Source organism: Felis catus, chromosome A1 (genome assembly GCF_018350175.1).
Source record: "Felis catus isolate Fca126 chromosome A1, F.catus_Fca126_mat1.0, whole genome shotgun sequence".
NCBI classification, from domain to species: domain Eukaryota; kingdom Metazoa; phylum Chordata; class Mammalia; order Carnivora; family Felidae; genus Felis; species Felis catus.
Window position 1 is genome coordinate 112,519,234 of NC_058368.1, and position 13,711 is coordinate 112,532,944.

At 41.7% G+C, this 13,711-nt stretch overlaps 1 protein-coding gene across 1 annotated transcript in view; it reads left to right on the plus strand.

The window, feature by feature from the left end:
* Positions 1-1,072: 1,072 nt before the first annotated feature.
* SMAD5 (SMAD family member 5) overlaps positions 1,073-13,711 on the plus strand; it is a 49,508-nt gene continuing 36,869 nt past the window's right edge. Inside the window, exon 1 of the mRNA XM_006927618.5 lies at positions 1,073-1,206. The gene's annotated coding sequence lies outside the window, so the exon portion shown is untranslated. The remainder of the gene's footprint in view (positions 1,207-13,711) is intronic.

The following is a 13,711-nucleotide window of genomic DNA, read 5'->3' on the forward strand; positions in this document are numbered from 1 at the left end:
CCTGAGCAAAATAGCAGCTGCTCATTTGTGTGAGATGATGCTGGCTCAGGCCACAGAGGTGATAATAGAGGCAGTGAGAAATGGTCAGATTTGGCATATGTTTTGAAGGTAAAGTCAATAAGATTTCATGATGGATTGGATTAGGCTATGAGGGAGAGGATTTGGAAAGGACTCCAATTTTGATTTTTACTTAGATTAATTTCTTTAAAAAGTAAACCTATGGTGGAGTATTGGAAAACCAGTATTGATCTCTTAAAATAAGAACATTTAAAAGTCTTTCTTCACTAGTACTCTTCCACATGGGTGCCCTAGGTAGTGCCATCATCATAGTCTGGTAAATGCTGCCGCTTTGGGGAATTTTGAGGGAAAGAACAATGAGAAGAGCCCCAATGACTAAGAGACTTAGATTCTTGTCCCAGGAGGCGGATTGGAGAGATGCCAGCCTACTGGTGACCTCTGTGCACCTCACTGGCCTCACCTGTCCAGAAGGGCGTGTGTATCCCGAACTACTGGGGTTGATCTCCCAACATGGACGGTCCTACTTCCGGGAACTCCAAGTTCAGGCACTCAAAAGGGGTTGGGAAAGTAGAGGCTCCAAGATTTCCAAATGGGAGCTGTTTCAGGGCTGCCTTGAGTAAGAAACTGTTCTCAAGTTTGTTTTGAAGCTAGTTTTCATAGAAAGATCTAAGTGAAGAGGACTCTCTTCACCTAGATTTATATAGTTACTTTAAAAATCAATGAAAGCAGCAAACTTGTGTCGGAAGATCTTTTTTTTTTTTTTTTTTTTTAACAGTTTTTGCAGTTGAGAAAATCCGCAATTGTCCCTATCGAGGGCAATAGTTTTATTTTGTTATCTTCTGGGCTGCTTTGGTGAGTGGAGACTACTAGTGGCCGTTGTGGTGGTGGGAGCTGACCGACTCCCACTCGGGGGCTGGCCATTGCCGCGAGAGCCTCCGGCGGATCGGAAGCTGGACTTGGCCGCGCGGAGCCAGGCGCGGAGGCTTCCTTCCCTCGGGCACCGCAGCGGTCATTCGACCCCTGACGCGCATGCGCAGACCCCAGCGGCGTCCTCCCCGGCTCCTTCCCTCCCTCATCCGGGTCCTGGGCGAGCGGGCGCCGTGCGCGTGTCTCGCGGCCGAGCTGCTAATAAAGTTGCACTGAGGCAAAGCGCAGCGACGGCGCCGGGGGAGTGCGTCCAGCCGGCGGGTGAGTGAGTGTGGGGCCCAGGGCGGGCGAGCGGGCGAGCCGGGCCGGGGGCTGCAGCTTCTTCCGCGACGCAGCTCGCCCTCAGGCCCGAGTGGCTGGACTCCGGCCGAGGTGGGGGCGCTGGGCCGCGGGCGGAACGGAAACCGCCCGGGCCTGCGGGGCGGGAGAGGTAGGCCGACTCCCGGCCTGCAGAGGTTCGGGCGGCCGGGGATGGGGCGGCCCGTCCCGCTGCGGAGGCCGTGCAGCGGCCGGGGGCGTCCCGTGGCTGGCCTTGTTCCTGCGCCGCCGTAGCCGCCCGGACTGTGGAGGGAGGCGCTCGGGACGCCCTCGAGGCGGAGGAGGAGCGGTGGGGGCGGGGGGGGGGGGGAATCCCGGCGCTGCTTGTGTCCAGAGGAGCGGTTTGTTCTACCTCATCTAAGCACCACCCTCAGTCACACCCCTGGTAGGATCGCCGTGCTCGGTCGAGCCGTCCGGTCTGCTTGCTACACTGCAAAGCTGTCCAATGGCTTGGTGAATCCGTGCCGCCGTCGCTTTGTGTTTCAAAGATAAGGATCCACGCTTATCGGTGGGAATTACACTCTGGGCACTTGCGACCTGCTACTGCACTCAGCTGGTAGTTAGACCTGGTTTCTGCCCGTTGCCGTGCCAGTTTTCACCATTGCAAAGATTCCTTCCCCTTCGTGTTAACTTCTGCACTGCTGCAAGGAGAACGCCAAGCCGTGCCTCTTTGCACATTCAGCCTCTGCCCGGTCTTTCACTTTAATATCAGTACTCAAATTCATATTCCGGGCTCTCCCCCTCCCCCGCCCGTTTTCCTCTCTTCCCCTTTCAGCTGCTCTTATTACGTGGAGTTTGGAGCCTAAGCTTTGAAAACTCCCATGTGGCGCCTGTCTTAAGTTGGAGCATGCTCAGTAGCCAAAACAGATTTTGGTTGCAAAAAAGAACTGGGGCGAGGATAGTCCGGGTATTTGGACGTTTGCCCGATTCCTAACAAAATGTTCCAATTCTGGTTTTGACGGCATTGGAGAATGGAGCTGTAGGCCAGCCTGGAGGTGAGGAATGCCTGAACACCCTGGGCCAGATCGCTATCTTGATTGCAGAGACATTGTTTCCTGACCAGCTGGAGGTCTAAGAGTTGTTGGGGTGGTGGGGGGGCGAGGGGGGGGGGACATTCCTGGCTGCTTGTGCGTTTAAATGGGTGTGGTGCTAAGTATATCTTGTTTACCTTATCTTTCTGTGGAAAAAGTTTTGAAGTCTGGTTGGGTTTGTCACATCATGCCTGTTGCCTAGCACTGCCTAAAGTGCTCTTATCTAGCAACAGGCTGGGTAGGTGGAGGTCGTGGCTTGGCCTCACAGAAGTTGAGAGTAAAGGATGCTTGGGTTGTTGTTTTAAAAATTATTTAAGTTCTTTTTAAACAGAGCGCTTGAATTTCCTTAAGAGGACCCGAATTGCCCGGAGCGAGTTAGTTTTCAATTTTAATTGAAAGGAGTTCTAAGATTTCTGCAAGGTGTCAATGTGGAAGTGGCCGTTGTAGGCAAAACAGTTCTTAGACACAGTGTGACAGTTTGGTATTGATCAGGATACTGTTGTGAAATTAGTGTGTTCCAGAGTCAGTAAGTAAGGGATTATTTTACAGATTTGTACAACTTTCTTTTTTTTCTTTTACTCCTTCTTTGGTAACTATTTTTTCCCTCTGTGGGGAACCCCAAGATGACAAGAATGCACACGTCATAAGAGACAATTTACCAAAATATAACCTTCACAAAAGTGGTGCATAATACGTTTTAGAGTTTTAAATTTTAATTTTTGTTTTGTTTGTTTGTAGATCTATATTCCCTCTCTATTGCAGATCCCTTGGTCAGTGTGCCTTTCTTTTTCACCTGGGTGTTTTTATCGCATGAATGTTACCCTGTATCTTTGTTACAAAATTTCATTCATTATTTATCCTTCCATTCCTTTCAGGTTTGAAATAGCTGAGATCGGCAGCAAAAGTTAGGTGAACATTCTCAACTGACTTTCCTCTTAGATTTTAAATGCATCCATATGATACGGTGTGGTAAAAAGGAAAGTCAGCAGTGGACTGAAAAAAGAATAAAATATTTTTGTAGAATACGTGCAGATTTGCTGGTATTATCTACTCGTCTGGTTCACCTCGGTAGGCGCCACAGAAATGGGTAGATTGATATGTGCTGCATTTCTTTCCCCTCTGGCAAAGTCAGCTATTAATTTCAGTGGGAGACAGTGGCAGAATGTTGTTACTAATGAGGTTTGAATCAGATGTTGTTTACTGTTAGTTATGTAACATGTTGCTGGAAGTATTATTAAAAGTTGCCTTCTGTAGCAAGGTAGAGGCAAGTAAATTCTGCTTACTCTTCACTGAGTTTTAATTCTTGGCTGAACCTGAAGGCACATTACACTATAACCATAATTATACCTGGGCAGCCTGTCTGTTTCCTGTTTTCATCATGAACCCAAACATTATGATTTGCAGTGATGATCTTTTTTGTCCTTTGCGTTAAACAGAGGCAATATGTTTTCTCTGTCTACTGAAAACAGATTTGTAACTTGGTCAAATCAAAGATACTGGATTCTCTGTTTTTGAAGACCAAACAGTAAAATACCAGTTTTTCACTTATTAGTAATGTAAATTGAAATACTAATGCTATCTTAAAAAATCTATTTTACACATATTGTTTGATAGTGCTTTATGTAAATTTTAATGTTACCAGTAGTTTGTAGAGTGTGTGAATTAAGAAAGCCCTTTTTGTTTATGACTTATCAGTGTTTATTATTACCAGATGTATATGTTGGTTTAGGCAGTGAGCCACACATTTGGATAAATTTCAGAGTCTGCTTGAGTGTACTTTAGGATATAGCTGCCTTTATTCCTTTGGTTTATCATTTTTGCCTGTTCTCTTTACTTCTGGAGGATCTGTGTTCATTTCTCTTTTTTTAAATTTTTCTTTCTTTCTTTTTTTTTTTTTTTTTAATGTTTATTTAGAGAGAGAAGAGAGTGAGTTGGGGAGGGGCAGAGAGAGAGGGAGACACAGAATCCGAAGTGGACTCCAGGCTCTGAGCTGTCAGCACAGAGCCCGACGTGGGGCTCAGACCCACAAAGTACGAGATCATAACCTGAGCCCAAGTCGGATGCCTAAGTTACTGAGCCACCCAGGCGCCCCACGTGTCTCTCTCTTTGTGTGTGTATGTTCCATACTAATCACAAAGAGGAAGCCAAAATAATTTATTTTTTCACGTTACCAGTGCCTTATATCTGATGGGTGTGCCGCTTGACTCAAGGTCAAAGACATTGAAGATTTCCTTTTATAAAGGACAGTTGCAGCCTGAGAGATGATTTGTAACTCCATCAGTCTGATTATTCTGGAGAGAAGAGTTATCTGGAAGGCTACGACCCAGGAAGGCTGCAGGGAGATAGGGTGCTTTCCCACCAAAGAAGATGGTGCACGACCCCAGGAAGCCTATCCATGTCTTTTCACACCTTGTTTTTCCACTTCCAAACCTAATAGAATAACAGTAATTGAAATTTTTAGTGTTAGATTATCTAGTTTATTGTCGTTATCTAGAACTCTGAATCCGAGAAGTATGTGTACTAGTTGGAAGGTTAAGATACACAGTTCGTTTTGAAGAATTGATTGTTGTCAGGACCAGCTAATTTCCCATTTTCGTACATCACGTTTACATTCTAATATTTTTATTGTTTGAAAGAGGGGGTAATTACAGAGTTAGTAGGTTTTTCATAAATAATCACCTAGTTTCCAGCTCTTCAATGTTTTTTGTTTGTTTGTGTTTGTCTTGGGCAGCTAGCTGGAGACATTTTTGGCCCCATTTTAGGAGGGAGGTGGTTTCAGTGACTTTTCTTCCTGCTTTTACTGTGATATTCCTGACTTGGTTGTGACAGTATTTTAGAAGAAAGAATTATCAGACAGTTCTGTATGGGCAAGAGAAAAATTGAAATTCACTTTTGGAAGCTAGTTGTTAAAGTACATTTTGTGAACAGGTTTTGCTTTTGAATTCTCTGGTGTACTAGTCTCTGTAATGTTCATCCAATTTACAGAGGAGTATACTCTGAAAATCTGACAATGGTTTGATCTGTTGTCTGATTTGAACTGGATTTCCCCTTTTGATTTCTGTATATATGTGTTACTTTGTTACTGCTGAAAATAACAGTAAGAAAAGAAGCTAGTGTCACCATGGCACTTTTCTCTGAGCTTAGCACCTGGAGTCCTGAGAAGTGCCTTACACTTTGCCCATTTAACTATGATCTCAGAATATGGCTGGTGCTTTCAAGGCAAGTTTTGTTTTGTTCAGTTTTGTTTTCATGATGTGTCAGGATCTGCCTTGCATCCTATCTGGTGGGCTGTATAACTTGAGATCTAGTTATTCTGGTTTCTGTGTTCCCAGGAAAAGGGGGTACTGTGGAAATATTTAAAAGCTAGTCTTTTGTTTTTTTCCCCCTTATTCACCTCTTTCTGCCCACTTAAGTGAGTACCTACTTAACTCACTGACCATTTCCATTTCCACTCTTTGGAGCTGAGTGTACATTAAATGAATGATGACAACAGCTGAAAAGGTATCCAGAGCCATATTTGCTCCCTTTTCTTCTGAGTAGGTGACTTGAACTCTGGGGTGCACATGAGGTATGTGGAGACCGTCTTCCTAAAGCGTTGTGTACTCAGGTTAGTGCTTGGTGCTCCAGAGACACATTTGGTAATGTAATGATTTGGTATCCCTTGACAATTTTATAATTTAAAGGAAAGCACCATAATGATTGACCAGCTCTGTGTCTATTCCTGTGCCTACAGGCCTGTACAAGTATACTCAAACACATCTGGTAGTAATAGAGGAAATCTTGCAGGCTCTGTGGGGGTGAGTATACATCTAGATCAGGCTCTGCTTAATTAGAGGACTTAGAGGAGCAGGTGAAGTTTAAAGAGTGATTAAAAACTGGGAAACAGAAGTCTGGATGTGGGAGATAAAAACGTAGAGACTTGTGTGGGCACAAAGAGAGACTATGCAAGATAATCTGTGAGAAGTGTCAGGGAACATGAGTTCAGCTCCTGACTGGCTTTGAAATCTACTGTGAGAATTTTTGGTATCTTTGGAAATTGAGAGCCACGATTTGGAAAAGTAGTGATTTAAATGTTTCTCTAGGAAAGTTATTTTGGTGCCCATGTTGTATCCCCTCTTCCTCATAGATGTTCCCATAAAGAATAGTAGGATTTCTGAATCAAGAAAGTTTGTGGGAGGGGTGCCTGGGTGGCTCAGTCGTTTAAGCGTCCAACTTCGGCTTGGGTCATGATCTCACGGTCCGTGAGTTTGAGCCCCACGTCGGTCTCTGTGCTGACAGCTCGGAGCCTGGAGTTTGCTTCGGATTCTGTCTCCCTCTCTGTCTGCTCCTCCCCCGCTCATGCTCTGTCTCCCTCTCTCTCTCTCTCTCAAAAATAAATAAACACTAAAAAAAATTTGAAAAAAGAAAGAAAGCAAGCAAGCTTGTGGGCAAACTTGGTCCTGGTTTGTTTCTCTTCTCTGCCTGCAGCCAGGGATGTGGCTTACGTGTTTTAGTAATTGTATGTCTGGATCTAGGATTGGTTTGACACTGGTGGTGCTACATGGTGACTACTATTGATGTTAGAGCCATAAGGGTAAGATATTTTTAGAGCTTTACCCCCACCAGCCACAAAAACAGTTACCTTTGCAAGTGACTTCTTTACATGTTTCTAAGGACCTTGTTTCTCAGACCTGCTGTAAACCCTAAGACTCTTGTTTTCATGGTGGGAGGTAGGGTTCTAATCTCAAACCTCACGAATCTGAATTTTGTGGGATGGTTATGAGAAATGCGTTTCCTTAGGACCCCCATCTGTAATTCTTTTGTACAGGCGTGGCTGAGATCATGGTGGGTTGTGACCCAACCGTATGGGCATTTATTTGCATGGGTTGATGTGCTCAGGAGATTTTGTTTTGACTAACAGTGTTGGATGAAATTTTTGGATTGGTCGCTTGCCTTTTACTTTGGATTGAAGCAGTTGGAGAGGTGTTGGAGCAGAAAGTGAAGGAGCTGTTTCTGTGAATTGTTTTGTCAAGTCTGGGCACGAACCGTGCGTGTGTGTGTGTGTGTGTGTGTGTGTGTGTGTGTCTCTAAGGATGAGTTTGGAGGGTGGTTTGTGTATATCTTCTGGGAGTTGGTCAGGAGGTCCTACCTAGGTATCTTGAGGTAAGAACAGGATCTTTGGGTTTTCATATTAATATGATTTCATTTGAAATGGAAGCCTGGTGAAGCTTAATAACATTTTATTTATACATTTAATGTATGTAAAATGTAACTCCTGATCTTCCTTTAGCTTTGTTATCACTTTTCCCCCAAATCAGTTGATGACAAATCCTGTTCTTCCAGTTGTCAGGGCTGACACCTTGGAATCATTGTTGACGCCTGCGTTCTCACATTCTCACATTCCCCGTATCTCTTCTATCAGGAAACTCACTATTCCCTAAAATGCATGTGAAGTTGTCTACTCCCCACTGAACTGCCATCACTCGGATCTAGGCCATTATCATCTCTCACCTAGCTTACTGCAACTCTGAACTGGTCTCCCACTTTTACCCTTGCTGTTTATTCTCAACACATCAGCCAGAGTAGTTAGTTCTTTAATGTTTGTCAGAAAATGTCCTGTCTCCACTCAGAGCTCTCAAATGGGTCCTCATTTGAGTTACAGTAAAAGCCATTGCCCTTATATGCAGGATGTCCAATCTGGGTCTCTCACCTACTGAACCCCATTCATTATTTTCCCTTCCTCGTTCACTTTATTCTCATGCTACCTTGGTCTTGGCAGTTCTCAGAATGTGCCGGACGTGCTCCCACCTTGAGATCTTTGCATTGCCTGTTGCATTTGCCTGCCATGATTTCCCCCAGATGTCTGCCTGTCTTGCTCCTGTTTCCTTCATGTTTTGATTCCCTTGGTGTCTGCTTAAGTGAGGCCCACCTCAGCTGCCCTATTTAAAATCACACCTCTCCCACCACACTTCCCATTCACCTTCCTCTGCTCTATTTTTCTCCCTAGCACTTTTCCCCGAACAAACTACAGTATTGCTTATTTATTGCCTTTTCTGTCTACCTCCTCTGGAGTGTAATCTACCGAGGACAAGCGTTTTGGGTCTCTTTATTCATGTGTATATTCCCAGCTCCTGGAATGCTACCTCAGAAAAGATCCTTCTGAATGAATTACTTGAATAAATTTCAAAGGTCCTCTGAATATGCTTAGTAGTGTTTCTTAAAGATTATTCTCTGGTGAGAGAGATAAAAATCATGTAAGTCAGCAAACACTTACAAATTGATTTATACACTGAAGGAAATGAACATGGTATTAGATGAGGGATTGGGGAACACCTACTTTATATAGGATTATGAGGTGATCAGGGAAGGTCTCTGGGATGACACTGAAGCTGAAGTCTGAATGCCAAGAGAGCTTGGAAATTAGTGGTTGGGGCTTGACGAGAGTGGTTTGGGCAGAGAATGGCCTTTGTAAAATCTCGGAGGTACAAAAGACATTCCAGTATAGGAAGATAAATTCCTTTGAAAGATGAATTCTTACTAATATTTTTTGAGAGCAGAAAGTGTTTGCCCCTAGTTTCTCATTGGTTTTTCTTAAATTTCAGCTTCCAAATTTGAATAGTCCTAGATAGAGCTGTTGGAGATAATTTTTTTGAAATATGAATGTCTCTTGACATACAAGTCCTCTCTTTAGTAAGGATTTTAATATGGGTGAGGTATAGCTGCACTTTGGTTTTAAAATTTGTTTTTTCCCCTGAATATATTGGAAGTATGTTTGTTTTAAGAAGTAAAGAATTGTATGAAGCAGAAAGTGAGAAGTACCCTACCCCTTCAGCTAAGGCCCTTTCAAAAGCTTTTTGTGCTCATTCTCTTTCATTTATTAAACAAATATTTCTTGAGCATGTGTATCACCGGGCTTACAGTGATGAGTGAAAATAGGTATGGTTCCTCTAATATACATTCATGCAGAATTTGTACTCTTACGGAGTTGGACAGATAAATGTAAAAATATAGTGTGTTAAGTGCTACAAAGTAGAGTTATGTGATGCAGTAAGAGTGTTTAAGAGGGGGGTTTTGTCTGTGCATCACCATCTGGGAAGGCTTCCTGAAGAAGGGATGCTTGAGCTGAAATAGAATTAATGTGTGTGTGTGTGTGTGTGTGTGTGTGTGTGTGTGTGTGTGTGTTTTGTAATATGCTAGATTCTTCTGTAATGCATGATATTTCTTACTTTTATAATGTGTATAATGTTCTCAATATATCTCTGAGGTACCACTGCTTTTTCTTTGTATATCCAAGGTACTCTGCATTATTAATTGAAAGTTTGCAGAAGAATTTCAGGGAACTTAACACACAAGGATTTCTCAATCTTACTGTTACCTGTTCGTTTTTGTTTTTGTTTTTTAGCTCTGGGGAGCAGTCATTTCTCTAAGAAATAAAAAAAAAAACCCACTGTAATGAAAAAGTCATCCAGTCAGGTCTTATAAACAGAGGTAGACTATAAACTTCCAAGGTATGGCAGGTAATAGGTCATAGTTATTTTCTCAAGTCCCACCAAGTTCTGGTATAAGAAGTAGCATACATTCCTGCCTGCTCAGTTACTGGCCTTCTCTGCTTGCTGTACATATTTTTAATTTTACTTTAATGGCTCATCTTTCTTGGTTATCATACAAAAGTAAATCTAGAAGAAAATGAAGCGGTGTACTAACCAGCATATGAAGCTGTTCACAACACCTTCTCTTCTTTCCATTACTTTTTAAGATCTTTGATACTACAGATAGTGTCTTTTCAGCCTGACTTTTTGGCTTATTAGATACTCAGCCGGTTTTGAGTAAAGGAAACCTGCCCTCTCAGAGTCAGCTCTCCCTTCTGTTGCTATGGTCCTCCAAATCTACACATCCCTCTTCTCTTGAGCTTTAGTTTCACTATTGCCAGGACGTGCATCTGTGCTTACTTGCTCCCAGCCCTCCACAGCCTCCTCTTGGCTAGACCTAGAATTGTCCTTTTTAGGTAAGTGATGTCTTTATTTTTCAGCTTTTAAACCGTTACCTTTCTTGTTTGCCCTTGGTCTCTTCTGGGTAGTTACCAAATCCTGTTGATGTTTTATTTGTAATGCCCATCACATCACTTCATTTTTGTCTCTACTGCCATCCCTGTCCTGGTCTGTGTACCACTGTGCTGGAGTGTCCTCCTGTCATAGTTGGATTTCTACCATATATTCCATCTACCCTCTGCCTCCTGAATTAAGTCTCCTACTTAGTCATGTGCTGTTGCCATTTGTGACTTCTTGAAATTCCTCTTTGGACGTGTCTTTCTGCTTAGAACTCTACACTGCACATAGGGTTCCTTCTAGCAGCAGGGCTGTAGCCCTGTATTCATTCTTTCCCTGTTTGGCATTCATTCTGGGGCCTTTCCCTTTTGCTTCACAAACTAATTGTCCTCTTCCTGCCTCATTTGGCTTAATAATACTTGGTTTTTCTTATTCTTGTTCTTTATTAACAACTGTATTGTGGTTTATAGATTGTCATCTTCCTCTTTTGAGCTTGTGATAAGCATTCCCAAAATATGTGCAGAAATGATGTGCTGTTATCCTCGCCTCATCCTTAAGACTTTTATCCACTTCCCTGCAATGTATGTGGTGGGGGAAGGACCGAGAGCTAGGCAGAGCTAAGATGTTTTGTATACTGGCGAAGCCTTCCACTTTTTGTCACTAGCCATTTGCAGCCTAGTTAATTTTTTCTTCATTCTTATTTACAAATATATCTTTTTACTTTCTTTCTCTCCTGTTTTCCAGTTATGTTGGAATAATTCCTCTTTCTTTCTGTTTTATTTATGATCCCCCTAAGATCTAAGTTTCACAGTGTTTGATCACCAGATTTAGTTACATTTACTCAAACTGCAATATTGATGGGAATTAACTGGCTCAACTTACACAGGTTGTCACAGGTATTTCCTAACAGGATCTTAGATTTGGGGACATTCTCTGGCTTTAAAGCTAGAAATAGAAAATCCCTGAAAGGAATATTTTGGGTACTGTTCAGTTTAATTTGTATTTTTTGGTTTGTTTTACTTGGTTAGCCCACTATGCATTACTGTCATAAGACTTGACTTCTAAGGAAAAGGCTCATTTTGACACTTAAAATTGTAAATGTTTGGTATAGTACAACCTCAGAGCAAAAAAGAGAAAACAGAATTTGTCTTCTCTCCCTGATTAGGCTATTGAAATAAGGCTTTGATATTTATAAATAAAGGTTAAAATGTAAAAGATGTTAAACATTAAATGTTACAAATTTGAAATAGCTTCTTATGAATGTTTATTGCAAAAGAAAATAATTCCATGATTTCAGTTCCTTGAAGTCTCCTTGTTTTCCTAGGAATTAATTATATCACCTTTAAAAAATAGTAGCAAATATGTATTATTCCCACTGGTGTACATTAGGATAGCTTTAATGTGATCACTGGCCCAGGATGAAGATGGCAGAGGCACAAATAGAATCTGCTTAGAAGCCAGGTTTTCGTGTAGAACACTGTCTCACATATCTGGGCTGTGAAATGCATTTTCCTTTTTACTTAGAGGAGAGCACAGAGGTAAGCAACGAGGAATGTGGGAGAGAGACGCTATGAGGAATGAATAAAGAGTAGGCAGGAAAGAAGAGTCAAAGGGATGAGAACAAAAGAAAGGAGAACAGCAGATGCTGGTGGAAAGTGATGGGGGGGTGGGTAGCAGGAGAAGGGACTTTGGGGGAGGAAAAAAGAAAAAGCTGCATTATTTCCTTATTTCTTATAAGGTGTACTTAACATTTTTTTCACCTTGTAACATCTCTGAAATTGGGAGGTGTCTTATAATCAATGGCATTTGAGTATTGGTTTTAGCTAGGTGACATTTGTGTTGCAGTTGTCCTTGCAGGTGCATAAACTCTGCCTTTCTGTTTATGTTGCTGTCATTTCTTTCATTTACACCCTTTGGGAAGATCAGGCAAGTATCAGAACTTGCAGGAGGGATGTCCATAGCTTGAATGACAATACTGGGGTAATACGGGAACACTTTTCAGACCTGCAGTCTGAGGGCAGAGATTGATACTGTGAAGAAAAATTTTAAGTGATAAGAAAGCACTGTGTGATAGTTTAATTTGCAACCTGTTCTTCCTTCAAGGTTAATAAAATAATGGTACATCTTAAGTAGATGGCTTTGTATATTCATTGAAATAAAGTAGCTCAGCTATGTATTTGAAATCCTCAGCCTGATCTCAGAAATGTTCATGATAATTGCAACAGTGGTAACTGCAGTTCTCCTTTACTGAGAATGTGCCATGCCAGGCACTGAGTTAAGTGGGTATCTCATTTAATTCTCAGAACTGATATTTATTATACAAAATAGGAAAAAATAGAGGTTTAGGTGTAAATGTTAAATCCAGAATTTGAACCCAAGTTTATTAGACTTTTTAGATCTGGTGTTTTTACGTGTTACAATGCGTATATTGTTATCCGTGTGTGGATTAGCCTTATTTTATTGTATATTTCTAGCCAGTTCTTTAGTTCTACCACCTCAGTTCTAGCAGACTGAATCATTTTCTCATCCTGGTGGATGAAAACTCAGATTTTGTGTCTTTACTCACAATTATTTTTATGCCTCTGATAAAGCTACTTGGTGGTTCTTGTCTCCCTTCCCCTGTCCCCAAAGGGCCATCTCCTTAATTTATTGTAGCACCTTCTACACCCTTAGGGCATCTGCCATTCTCCATTGTGTATTGCAGAGAGGTATGGGCATATTTTCATAGCTTATCAATTTGTAATTCTTTAAAGTTTTAGTCTGGACTTGATTTATCTTTTTTAGCCTTTTAGTTTCTTGCTTAGTGGTTTGCCCTTTTTAGGTGCTCTCAGTGAATGTGTGTTGCATAAATAAGACCGTGAGTCTGAGATCAAGATTAGCAATGGTTATGTCTGTTGGTGCCTCAGTAGACTCTGAAGGCATTGTGGAATGGGAGCACAGAGAACCAGATTAATTGCCCAGCAATATGTAACCTCTGAAGACTGAAGTTATTCAGTATAGCTTTGGGGACTTTCCTGTATTACTAGGATAAGTTTAGAGATACTATAGGAAGGTATTATGGATGGTTATGCACAGAGCTGACTGAGCTGAAAATTGGTGTTCTCAGTGTTTGTGAATTCATTTTACTTAGTGAAAAGCAAAAGAGGTGTGAAAAATTGAACCAACTTTTCATGAATAGATTCAAAATTCTACATTTTGATTACTAGAAAACCTAGTCATACCCTGATTTTCAAAGGATTGAATGTTTACTTGGGGTTCATATTACAGATGCTAATATATGCATACTAGAAAAAAGTATAATATCTTGTTTTTTTGTGTATGTAGTGAGAAATTCTTTTCATAACCAAGGACTTAAGATAGTAAAATAAATCTATTGCTGTATCCAAAGCACTG